Source organism: Phodopus roborovskii, unplaced genomic scaffold (assembly GCF_943737965.1).
Source record: "Phodopus roborovskii unplaced genomic scaffold, PHOROB, whole genome shotgun sequence".
Taxonomy (NCBI): Eukaryota; Metazoa; Chordata; class Mammalia; order Rodentia; family Cricetidae; genus Phodopus; species Phodopus roborovskii.
Window position 1 is genome coordinate 25,729,154 of NW_026126407.1, and position 12,390 is coordinate 25,741,543.

A 12,390-nucleotide genomic window follows, 5' to 3' on the forward strand; every position below is an offset into this window, starting at 1 on the left:
TCTCAAAACCAAAACAAAATGGAAGGAGGTGCTCCATCCAGGAACTCCTCTTCTACATGAGCATGGCATCCGCTCAAAAACAAAAGTGAAAAACTCATTACTTCTTATCTAAGTATATTAACTCATTTTTATTGTTTCTAGATAGATAAGACCTTTTTTTAGTATCCACTAAATATAATATTTGAAATGTTATCACACAGGCTACTTAATTTTATTTTGTTTTCAGTTTCCTCCAGATTAGTCCCACTGTTTGTCGGTTACAAATCTTTAGGCATCCCACCTAAGCCTTCTGAAAGATCTTGCTTTTCCTTTTTTTTTTTTTAAACCTATTTTAATTATGTGTATAAGGTAATATTAAGAGGTATGTTCATTTGATTGCAGGTGCCTATAGAACCCGGAAAAATATGATTCCTCTGGAGCTGGAGCTACATGTGATTATGAGTTGCCCACAGTACATTTTGGGAACTCAACTTGGTTCCTACACAAGAGCAGAAAACAGTCTTAAATCACTGAGCTACCTCTTTCCAGCTCCATAGTTTTTCAAAGTCCCATTAAAACATGATATTGTAAAGACTCTAAAGAGACTTATAATTTCCTACTAAGCAAAAACATATCAGATGGACAACACTACTGTTCACTCTAAAAGCAGCAGTAAATCTTTAGCCCTCTGAAAACTAATTATAAAACAAAACACCTGGATGATAAAATATTTTTGCTTTTTTCGAGATAGGGTTTCTCTGTAATGCTTTGGAGCCTGTCCTAGAACTAGCTCTGTAGACCAGGCTGGCCTTGAATTCACAGAAATCTGCCTGCCTCTGCCTCCCAAGTGCTGGGACTAAACGTGTGCACCACCACCAACCAGCTGATAAAATATAATCTTAAGTATGAGCCTTGGCATACAAAAATGAAAACTTCATAGCAGTCCACATCCCACAACAGAAAGGCATGTTTTGCCATGTTTTGCTACTCATGTTATTTAAGATTATTGCTATATGGTGATAATAAAAGAAGGCATGTTGAAATTCTCTATATAACATGTACCTCTTATTCTCTTATAAGGAATGTCTTCTATAAGCATAGAACACTTATAACTACTGTCACAGTGTGATATGTAACGTGCCAAATACCAATTAGTAACAGAGGAAAAAGAAACCAAGACAACTTATTAACTTGCTTTCCAATAAGTTAATAAGGCAACATGGTGACCGGTCACTAAGAAGAGCAACAATAACCCTGAATACAAAGATCACAATTTCCAATTAACTATGGAGAATTAACAAAATTTAATTCCTGATAGAGCCATATAAACGTGACTAGTAAAAAGATATTTCTTATCCCATATGCTCTCCTGTAACAGACTACCAACTTCCATCAAGAACTGGAATCTATGTCTTCTTCCTACTGATTTGGGTTCTATGATTTGTTCTGACCAGTAGAGTGGGACAGGAGCGAGGTTACCTAACTTCAGACGTACAAGTACAGTAAGACTGAGAAGCCTATCAATGTTATTAAAAAGTACATGTTTGCTTTCAGGTTGGGGAAGACCACATGGATAGCACCAAGGTACCAGATATGTGATGCCATCTTAGTCCTGTCCCCCTCCTCCCACTGAATGAAACTAAGATAATGATCCCAGTTCAAAGTTCTGTAAAGGTAAAAAGAACCAACCTTACTTATAATCTGCTGAATGGAGATAATGCAATCTTGGCAACAGCCTAACTCACAGTGGTTCCACCAAACCCATAGACCCACTGACTAAGATTTATTTCTTTGAGCTTGAACTTGAGTTTAAATAATTGGTATTTAGAATAACCTCAACAATGGCTCCATGAGCTCAGTAGTAAGTAAGCTGTGGCACAAACAAGCTGAATGCAAACCTCTGAAATGTCCAACCCCCAGGAAGAAGGTAGTAAACCAAAGACAAAATTTCTTCAGAAGGCGCACACACACACACACACACACACACACACACACACACACACACACACACACGTATGTGTGTGAGTGTGGGGGGGTGAAGCAAGAGACTAATGACACCAGGAAGTGATGGTCCTTATACGGTATGCAATTTGTGTGGACCATTTCTATTTCCCTTCACATTTACTGTTTCAGACATAATATAGTTGCTGGAGCTAGGTATCCTCAACTGGTACTGACTGGTTATTGCAGTCTTTTCCCATTCTGACTGTAAGAAATAGTTTGCTTTCATGTGGGGTGATGTTAACTTATGGTTTCCCACAGGGCTAGCTTACTGTACCTATTGGATTAAGCCACAGTCCAAAGACATCTAGATCTCCTAATTACATGTGATATGAATCAAAGAGTGGTTTGTACCTTGCTGTACTTGGTATGTAAATGCCAGAAGGTGGGAAATAAGCATTCTAATACTGAATCTGCTATTTCAGCAAAGTTTTTAGGGGTACCCTGAGCACATAAAGGCAATCAGTCCAAAGAAAAAAATGGCTGTGATTTCAAGCTTAGGTGAAGATGGAGTAAAAGAGATTCAACTCAACTACCCACCCACCTAATACTCCTAACAATAAAAACCAATACACAAAAGATCTACATTTTTTTTTTATTATAGTTCCATTTATTTTGTAGGGGTACAGGTGCACAGGTAGGGTATGGGTGCACAGGTAGAGGCCAGAGGACAACTTTTGGGAGTAGGATCTCTCCTTGCACCCTGTGTGTCCTGGGAACCAAACTGAGGTCTTCAAGCTTGGCTGCAAGCATCTTTTATGGGCTAAGCATTACTGGCCCCATGAAAGGTTTTTCAGGAAAGAGTCAAGAAACAAAAGCAAGTGACTCTTGAAACACACATTTGGTGACATATATGATTATTCAAACCATACTGACTTGAAAAGAGTTGGCAGGTAGGGAGTAGAAAGTAGCTACAATTTGCAAACCAAAAAAGAGATGGGAGGAAGCTACACTGAAAGTGGGTTCCAGAAACCTGCAAAAAGGTGTCCCTCTTAGGTCGTGAAGATACAGTGGTAACCATATGCAAATATGTAACGTTAGATTTAAAAAGAACAACAAGAACAACATGGTAGTATGGTAGCACATCACTATAATCACAATACTCAAGAGGTAAAGAGGCTGGAGAATCAGAAATTTGAAGAATCAGAAGTTCAAGGTCATCCTTGACTACACAGGAAGCTTGAGGTTAGGGCTATAAGAGATCTTAATATCTCAAAATGGGAAAAACAAAAGACAAACAAAGGAGGCAAAATATTTTTTTTCAGGCAAGTACTAACTAGACTAAAAGTGAAAATCAAGTCAAATAAAAAAGTGCATTCCATAAGAAATTCATCTGTATTTCTGAGTGTGACTCTATGGGTTTGGAGATCCTGATTCCAAAGGGTCTCTTTGGAATCGCTACACTTTTGCAGGAGAAAGGAGCAGTATAGGACTCTCACTAAAGGAGCAACAGAGGCAAGGGCAGCTGCAGATTTGGAAGAATAAACTGATCTTTATCAGAAGGGAAAAGTAGAGCTGCTTTTATTTAGTACTTGAATACAGAATAGCAACTACTTATAGCATTTACATTTTTAATTTATCAGTCACCTAGAAAAACTACAAAGTAATGAGAAGGTATACATAGGTTACATGCAACACACATTGTTTTATATAAGGGAATTTGAGAATCTACAGATAAGAGTATCCACAATAGTCCTGGAATCACCACTCCTGAATTCTAAATCAGCCTATCCCATGTTATGAAAATCAAGTCAGTCAAGACTCCATAAGAGTATCCTAAAACACTCACCCCAGGAGGAAAAAAGAAAAAAAAGCCAGAATTGAGTTTGAGTTTTTGGTGCATGTAAATAACAGCCCTATGAAATCCTAAACTAGCACCATCAGCAACACTCAGCAGTTTGGGGAAAAAATGCATTCTCAGGCCCTAACCCAGAATCTACAGGTGGTTCTATATGCACTGTTTAGGAGACACTAGTTTATAGGCAGGCACTATGTCACTCTAGATTATCTGTCTGGTAACATAACTAGGGATGAAAACAAGAACAGGATGCTTACTAAACACCAGTCTTCCCATATACCAAACTTTAAAGTCACAGAACACTAAGCCTTCACAAAAGACAACTTCCAGAACATGTGGGTAGTTTGCTTGTTTATTGTTTTGTTTTGTGTTTTAAACACAGGTAGAAAGTAGCTTTTTGGGACTTTTTTTTATCAGTTAATCATTATGAGACAAGCTTCAGAAAGTACATGAGCTATTAGACTTCTTGGTATATGAAAAAGAAACAAAAGCTATTCAAGCAAACCCCCCCCACCAAAATAAATAAATAAATAAATAAATAAATGAACACTAAATAGAGGCACACCCAAAGTCTTAACAATTTTGTTTGCAGTCACAAATTCAAATGTTAGAAAGGGGATGTTAATCACTTTCAATGTACTTGATAGCTATTTGATAGAGCCTGCAAGGAGAAGCAGTGAGCAAGACAGAAAGCTAACCATCTGGGACATGACAACACCCCAAATCACTAGCATCTGTTTCTGAAACCGAACCAACAAAGCACTGCAGAAATTATTCAGGGCATTAGAACAAAGACTAGGTTAGGATTAGGAATAAGAAATTTCATGTAAGCAAAAAAGCTGAAGTCATATAATGCAGTTAGCTATAAACAACAGTGGTCCCATTATGATAGAAATGAAAACTGTCCATTGTCTAGTGACCTTGTAGCTATAACAATGTCATAGTGCAATGCATTACTCATGTGTCTGTGGTGACTCCTATGTAAACAGAGCTTTCATCCTGCCAACTGTATAGAAACACACCAAGTTATATTACTTGATAAGGATAATAAATGACTCAATCACTGGTTTAGACTGTTTCACTGTAACTTTTACTAGTGCTGTGTATGCTTAGGCATACACATTTGTACATTTGGAGGCCAAAGAACAAACCTTAGTTTTGTTCCTTCACCACTGTCTGGGAACTCACAAAGGCTGGCTGGTTGGTTAGTTAGCAACAAGAATCCTACAAACACCATTACACTTGATTTTCCACATGAGTTCTAAGGATTAAACTCAGGTTCTCATGCTTGCAAGCAAGGCAAGCACTCATCTCTTCCCAAGCTCTTCACAGTTCTTTGAAAGTATACTTCTATTTACATTAAGAAAACAAAAATTTCAAGGGCTGGGGATATAACTCTGGGGTAAAATGTCTGACTAGCATGAATAAAGTACCAGGTTTCATCCCTAACACTGCCAAAATAAATTAAAATTCACTGTAAAATAGTAGGTGCCACGTTACATTGGCAGAAACTTCACTCATGTTTACTATATTTCTTGATCACATTAAGATGCAACATCAAGTGATTGAAATGTACTATGTTGGTTTGTGTGGGTACTTGCTATGATGTACATACAATCACAAAGTTGCCTAATGATGCTTTTCCAAAAACATATCCCCACTAAAGCAAGACTCTGAGTGAAGGTGAGTGGTAGGGTCACTGCCACCTTAAAACAAATGAGTTCTCATGCACTCTTCAAACAATCCAAACCTACAACATTTATTGTAGATATAATCTATGTGCTTTTCATTTGAGTCTATTATATGAAATAATTAAATTCACAAACAGTTCATGATTTGGGGGAGGATAATACTGTCTGGCAATGCTGGGGTTCAGATTCCTTATAAATACCAGACAAGCACTCTACCAAAGAATTATATATAATTAGTCGCTATTTTGAACATATATTTCTCATTAACAGTCGGGACCTGCCCTTCTTTCTTAGTGTACAATGTTGTGCTACAAAATATGCTGCTTCCTGAATAGCCATCTTCCAAATTCTCCCATCCTAGTACTAATCAGACCCCATCCTGCTTAGCTTCCAAGATCAGAAGAGATTGGCTGTAGAAGCATCTCCCTAATTCCACTAGATGTGTGAAGATTCTCAGAACATCAACTAATACTTGAAAAAGTCAGAAATGGCTAGTTGGGGGATCATACAGGAACACACACACACACACACACAGTCACCAAACAATCAGTGAGCCAATGCCCCAACTAGACATCTTTTGCCACCAAATGAAACTTCCAGTGCCAGGAATGGGTTACATCTAACTGAGTGAGTTGTTGGCTAAAGGGGCCTTATGGGACACCGAAACAACTCAGGTGATTTGCAAGGGCTATTGCTTCCTCTCCACAAACTGATGGTAAGATCCTGTTGCTAAAGATAACATTTAATTATCATTTAATATGGAGAAGCCATGCTAATGGCTAACTACAGCCTTCACCCCTTCTGACTAGTATTTATGGTACTGGAAGGACTCTGCACACTGCTAGAGAAAGCTAAACATCAAGCCAACTACCAACCCCAAATCTACATGCATGATAGGCTGGTGCAATAGTAGCACAAATGCTGTGGGAATAATCAACCACTATCTGACTGGATTTAAGGCCCACTCTACAAGATGAAACCCATGTTCATTTGACCAAGAATCTGAGACTAGGGAACATGGGCCTAGGAAAAAACCAAATACTATTGTTCTGTTAAAGGAACATAGCAATAAAATGACTCCCCATAACATTATGCTATATTCACAGATCAGTGTCTCATTTAACCACTATCAGAGAAGCTTCCTTTTGTAGCAGATGAGAACTAGTACAAAGACCCACAACTGGACAATGTAAAGAAAGATATTTTGGAACATTCAGTTTTAAATAAGGTATCTTCATCAAATCTCTCCACTCAGGGCTCAAGGAACTAAATGGAAAAGGAGGTGGAAAGATTTTAAGATCCCAAAGGAATGGATCACACCAAGAAAACAGTGTTTTCTAAACATAATAGGACTAACACACATATGAACTCAGATTATGGAAGCATGTACAAGGCCTGCACAGCCAAATGGGGTCCCAGTGCTGAGAGTGGAAGTGGACATGAGTCCCCATCTCTAACAAGAAGCTATCTCCACTTGGACAGCCACTTGCAAAGGAAAAAATAGTATTAATGAGCAGATAAACCAAATGTAAGGAAAGAATCCATGCCCAGTAGTAGACAAACAAAATGAACTCAATGTTATCTTTGTAAAAATTTTTTGGTTTTCTTATTGTTTGGGCATTTAAAAAAATCTTGTCTTTTGCTTTTATGTTATAGTTTTTGATTTTGTTTTTATATGTATGTTTTGTGCTCACACACACCCTTTAAAAAATTCTGGCTTTTTTTTTTTTTTTTTTTTTTTTTAATGTTTGTTTTCTAAAGAGAAAGAAGGCATGATGGTAGGGTGGGAAGGCAGGGTGGGAGGAGATAAGGAAGGAGAAATTGTGACCAGAATATACTGTCTGGAAACTATTTACCATTAAAAAACTCAGAGAGGCCTAAAGAAAATTTACATAAATTCTGAAATTAATTTCTTGTAAATTATTATTTTTATATGTACATGATATGTATGTGTCTGTGTGAGGTCACATGTGTGGCTAGAGGACATCAAGTGTCAGTCCTTACCTTTCACCTTGTAAAACTGGTGAATTTCAGTAAATGAATAAAATAAAATAACCCTTCATTAGCCTAAACATTTACTCAGTCTCTCTTTTACTTAGGAAATAATTACATGCCAGAAAACTTAACCATGAGGATCTTTCAGGATGAATCCTAAGGCTAAAACAGGTTCTGCACACTGAAAACTCTTGCTCAATGAGATATTATGACACACAATCATCTCTAAATCACTTGGAAGGTAGGATAACAATGTGTTAAAACCCAGACACTCAAGGAAAAAGTACCCAATACTACATTTAATTAAAGGAAGAAAGACCCCTATAATAAAAGTCATTCAACACTGAAGAGGATACATAGAAATAAAAAGACCACCTTTGTTCACAGACTGGAAAATCAATTATGTTAAAATGTTGAGACTACCCAAACTAATTTATAAATTCAATACTACCTCTATTAAAATAATGGTGGCAGTCTTCATAACATTAAAAAACACAATCCTCAAGTCACATGGAGTTATAAAACATAAAGAGCCAAAGAACAAAGCAGGAGGTATACTACGAGTTCAAAATATACTACAAAGCTAAAATTAAAATAGATGAGGCAGAGAAAGACTATTTAAGTACCTCCCATAGCCATCTGATTAACTACTCACATGCCAAACAATTTTCAGAAAGAGTTAAGAAAGTTGGTTTAGACACCCCAGAGGCTGTGCTTTACAGCCTTTTGTTTTGAGAAAGACTTCCTACATAACTGAGGCTATCCTCTAACAAAATCTTCCTGGCCTCAACTCCTGGATACTAGGATTACAGGCACATGCCACCATCCTCAGATACTATCTGCTTTAAGCACAACAAATAAATAAATAAAAATAAATAAATAAATAAATAGATGTACTGAAGAAGGCAAGAAACAAAGAGTTATTTGTATTATCTTTCCACAGCATGGAGAGATGCCTCCTGCTTAGAGTACAGATAAGAAATTAAGCCTAGGTCTTATCCTTGATACTCAGTACCAGGCCTGCCAAGGTGAAATCCAGTGTTGGGCAAAGTCACATGACCTCTGCCAGCAAGTCACTATCCTTTACAGCTATGCTTAGGTCATGAGGCTGACTACTTCCTTCCTTCAACCTCATACAGTAGAGGCAGTAGAGATCCCACTTGGTAGGGAGCAGAGTATGAAAACTAGCCAAGGGTTCTTTGTCCTACGGTTTTATGCCTGGCCCAAGATGAGACCAAGCATCTGTAGAAAATGAATGCCCTGTATGCAGGCTAGAGTTCAAATATGGAGCCTTGAATCTGGTTCCAACAACAGGAAGATATTTGTGCATGGGTAGAACAAACTTCAATTTCAGCCTGCATTATTTCCAGTCTTGGACTGGATCCAATGCACACCTGATCTGCTAAAAGGTAGTACAGTCTCCTAGAGCTGTGAGAGACTTAGGTATGAACCAGCTCAGCATCAGCTTTGGTAGCCAAGGCACTGTCTCCACCACCCATTCCCCAACCTCAGGCAACACTAGTATTGCCAAGTCAGTATTAACTGATAGGGCTCTTCAACTGCCAAAGTGTCAGACAGGTCCATGCATTGGCAAAACAGACATGTCCTTCTAATTACCATAAGCTATAGATCTCAACACACCCAAAATTGTTAAACCTCTGCATGTAAGAGTTAAACACAGGCATGATTCAGCTTAGAGTCAGCCAGATGGCCCAGGACCACACCTTCCTCAACATTATCCCAACACATGGGGATAGAGTAGAAAGCACAAGACTATGTGCTGGAACTTAGTGCTAGGCTATAGTCATATGTATGTATGTATGTATATACATATACATATACATATATATATATATATATGTATGTATATAAATTTTTTTTTTCTTTTACTGAGACAGGGTTATCTATGTAGCTTTGGTGTTCTGGCTTGCTCTGTAGACCAGGATGTCCTCAAACTCACAGAAATCCACCTGCCTCTGCTTTCTGGGTGCTTGAAGTAAAAGCATGAAGTAAAAGCATCATCTGGTGGCTAGTCAGATCTTAAATGTCTAATGCCAAATACTAGTCGCATGCTAATGGCCTGCCTGTGGATGGAGACTCTGAACAGTCCCAATACCAGCAGAAGACACACCAAGTGTATAGGGTTTTTATTACTATGACTGGCTGCAGTCATTTTGGTCCAATTCACCTCAGCAACAGGCAGCTCATAGCACTGTGACCCTGGGTCATAGGACCCTATGTGTTGTGCTGTTTTAGTAGTCTGTGGACTCAAAGTACCACACAGCTTACAAGAACTGGTGGCTACTGGTATGACATAAGAGCCTAAGGATCAGAGATCTATTCAAAGTGATTCTTCCTGAACAAGGTTGAATCCTGCATTGCCATACAACAGACCCCAGAAAGAAACTTGGGAGCTATGGATGAGGCAACAGGGCCTACAGGACCCCAGGCAGAAGCTTGCTGTTACAGACTACACTTTCTAGGTATTCCCTTGGTTCTTTCCAAATGACACATATTCAGTCTGAGATAAACCTAGGCTTAGATTGTGCTCAGTTATCAAAGTGGTGACAATATGGTAGCAGTTTCCCACCAAATGTGGACCTATGCTCTATCCAGTGCTGACACAGTGAAAGTGACAACAGGCTCACATAAAGCCAGGCTTAACTACACTATATTAGGATGATTAGGATACCTAGACACCCAAAGAATGGCACCAGCACTCAATGGCATATGTCACAAAGCATCAATATATTTTGAGAAAACAGGATTTTACTTCAGTCCAAGTGTCAGAGATCTCAGAGAACTTGAAACACCAGTTTCTTAAAGAAACTCAATGAGATTGAAGAAAATGAAACAAAAAATGTTTTAGCAAACTTTTAACATAAACTTAAAGAGGTAGAAGCCAACTCTTACAAAATCAAACAGAATTCTTGAACTGAAAAATGCACTCAAAAGAATTTAAAACTAGCAGAAAGCATTAACAGCATAACAGGTAAAACACAAGACAAAAACTAGTCATCTTGTAACCAGCTACTAGAAAGTATATGATGGAGGGTTGGCTGGAGAGAGGGCGCAGCAAATCAAAGTGCTTGTTGCTCTTACAGATGATGTTTGATTCCCAGCATCCACATCATGTGGCTCACAAATTGCCTGTTTAGTACTAGGGGACCTGAAACACTCGTCTCTTCCTTGGGTACCTGCACATGTGCTTGCAAACACACATAAACTGGGGGAAAAAAAAAAAACCATGGAGAAAAAAAAAATTAAGAAAACTTATGAACACTCTGTTATGGTTTAAAAAAAAAAAAAAGCCCTAATATTCAAGTTACGGGGTGTCAAGAAGAACTTAATGCCAATGAAGTATAAAGACTGTTGAGTGAAATAGAAATAGTATTAGAAATGTCCCAAATCTGTATTAGGATACAAACATCTATATATACTAAATGGTTAAAGATAACCAGTCAGTTACATCTATCCCCCCAAGATATCTCTTTGGTCAAACTCTTAAAAGATAAAAAGATTTTAGGGGCTGGAGAGATGGTTTAGCTGTCAAGAGTACTGACTGCTCTTGCAGAGGACCGAGTTTAGTTCCTAGCACCCACATGGCAGCTCACAACCATCTGTAACTTTGGTTCCAGAGGCATCTGTTGTCCTCTTCTGTCCTCTGCAGACAAACATGTAGTGCAACTATAGACATACATAGAGGAAAAACACATGTGAATATATAAAATATTTAAAAGATTCTAGAAGCTGTATGTGAAAATACACCACATACAAGTATCCTAATTTGATGACAGCAGACTTAGCAGGAACTTTAAAAGGTAGGAAGAAGTGGCATGAAATTTTCATATCAAAGAAAAAACATTGTTAATCAATACTATGTCCAGAGCCAGGGATATGTTAAACGGTTGCTTATTGCCCAGCCTGATAACCTGAATTTCATCCCTGGAATGGAAAGAGAGAAACAACTTGGTCAGGTGGTCCTCTGACTCCACAGGTTCACAGTGGCATGCATGTTCTGCCCTCCCCCTATACATCCCAATATAAACAAACATATGAGAGAGAGAGAGAGAGAATGAGAATACTGCATCCAATCAGAGATAACATCCCCAGACAAGCAAAAGCAAAGAAGAGAATATATCTCCACCAGATCCATCTTAAATGGTAAAGGGAAGTTCTTTAAACTAAAAGAGACTGACCAGTAAGAAAACACAGAAAAATATAAAACTGACAAGTGATAGTACTTAGACAAATCCAGATGCTATAATACTGAATATTGCTAAGAATGGTACATAATTACATATATTTTTAGCATAGTCTTACCCTTGTCTCAATTAAAACAATTGTTCTTGTTCCTTTGCTTTTTATCTTTTTAAAAAAGTTTTACTTAGTTTATATAAATGAGTGCTCTGTTCACATGTACACCTTTATGCCAGCAGAGGGCATCAGATCCCACTACAGATGGATGTAAGGCACCATATGGTTGCTGGGAATTGAACTCAGGACCTCTGGAAGAGCAGCCAGTGCTCTTAATAGTTGAATCATCTCCTCAGCACCGTTTTTTCTTATCTTTATGACCATGTTAAGTTGCTACAATTTTAAAATAAGATGTTGTTTGTGTCATAGAAGCCATAAGACAGATATATATATATATAACATATATATATATATATATCACATAAACCAAAATTAATAAGCACAGAATCAAACTACTATACTAAAGCCAAGAAATAAGTACTAAATCATCAAGAAAGACAAGGGAGAAATAAAAAATAAAAAGGAACAACAAAGCTAGAAAGCACATTACAAAATGGTTATAGTAAGACCATACCTATCCATAATTCCTTTGAATCCAAGTAGTTTAAATTCTGCAATTAAACAGTCTGGGGATATAGTGCTAGCTTAGCATGCACTAGACCCCAGGGT

The 12,390-nt window shown here is 37.8% G+C and overlaps 1 protein-coding gene across 14 annotated transcripts in view; it reads right to left on the minus strand.

Moving 5' to 3' along the window:
- The window catches only part of Rapgef6 (Rap guanine nucleotide exchange factor 6), a 173,455-nt gene that overhangs the window by 152,691 nt on the left and 8,374 nt on the right, over positions 1–12,390 (minus strand). The window lies entirely within an intron of this gene.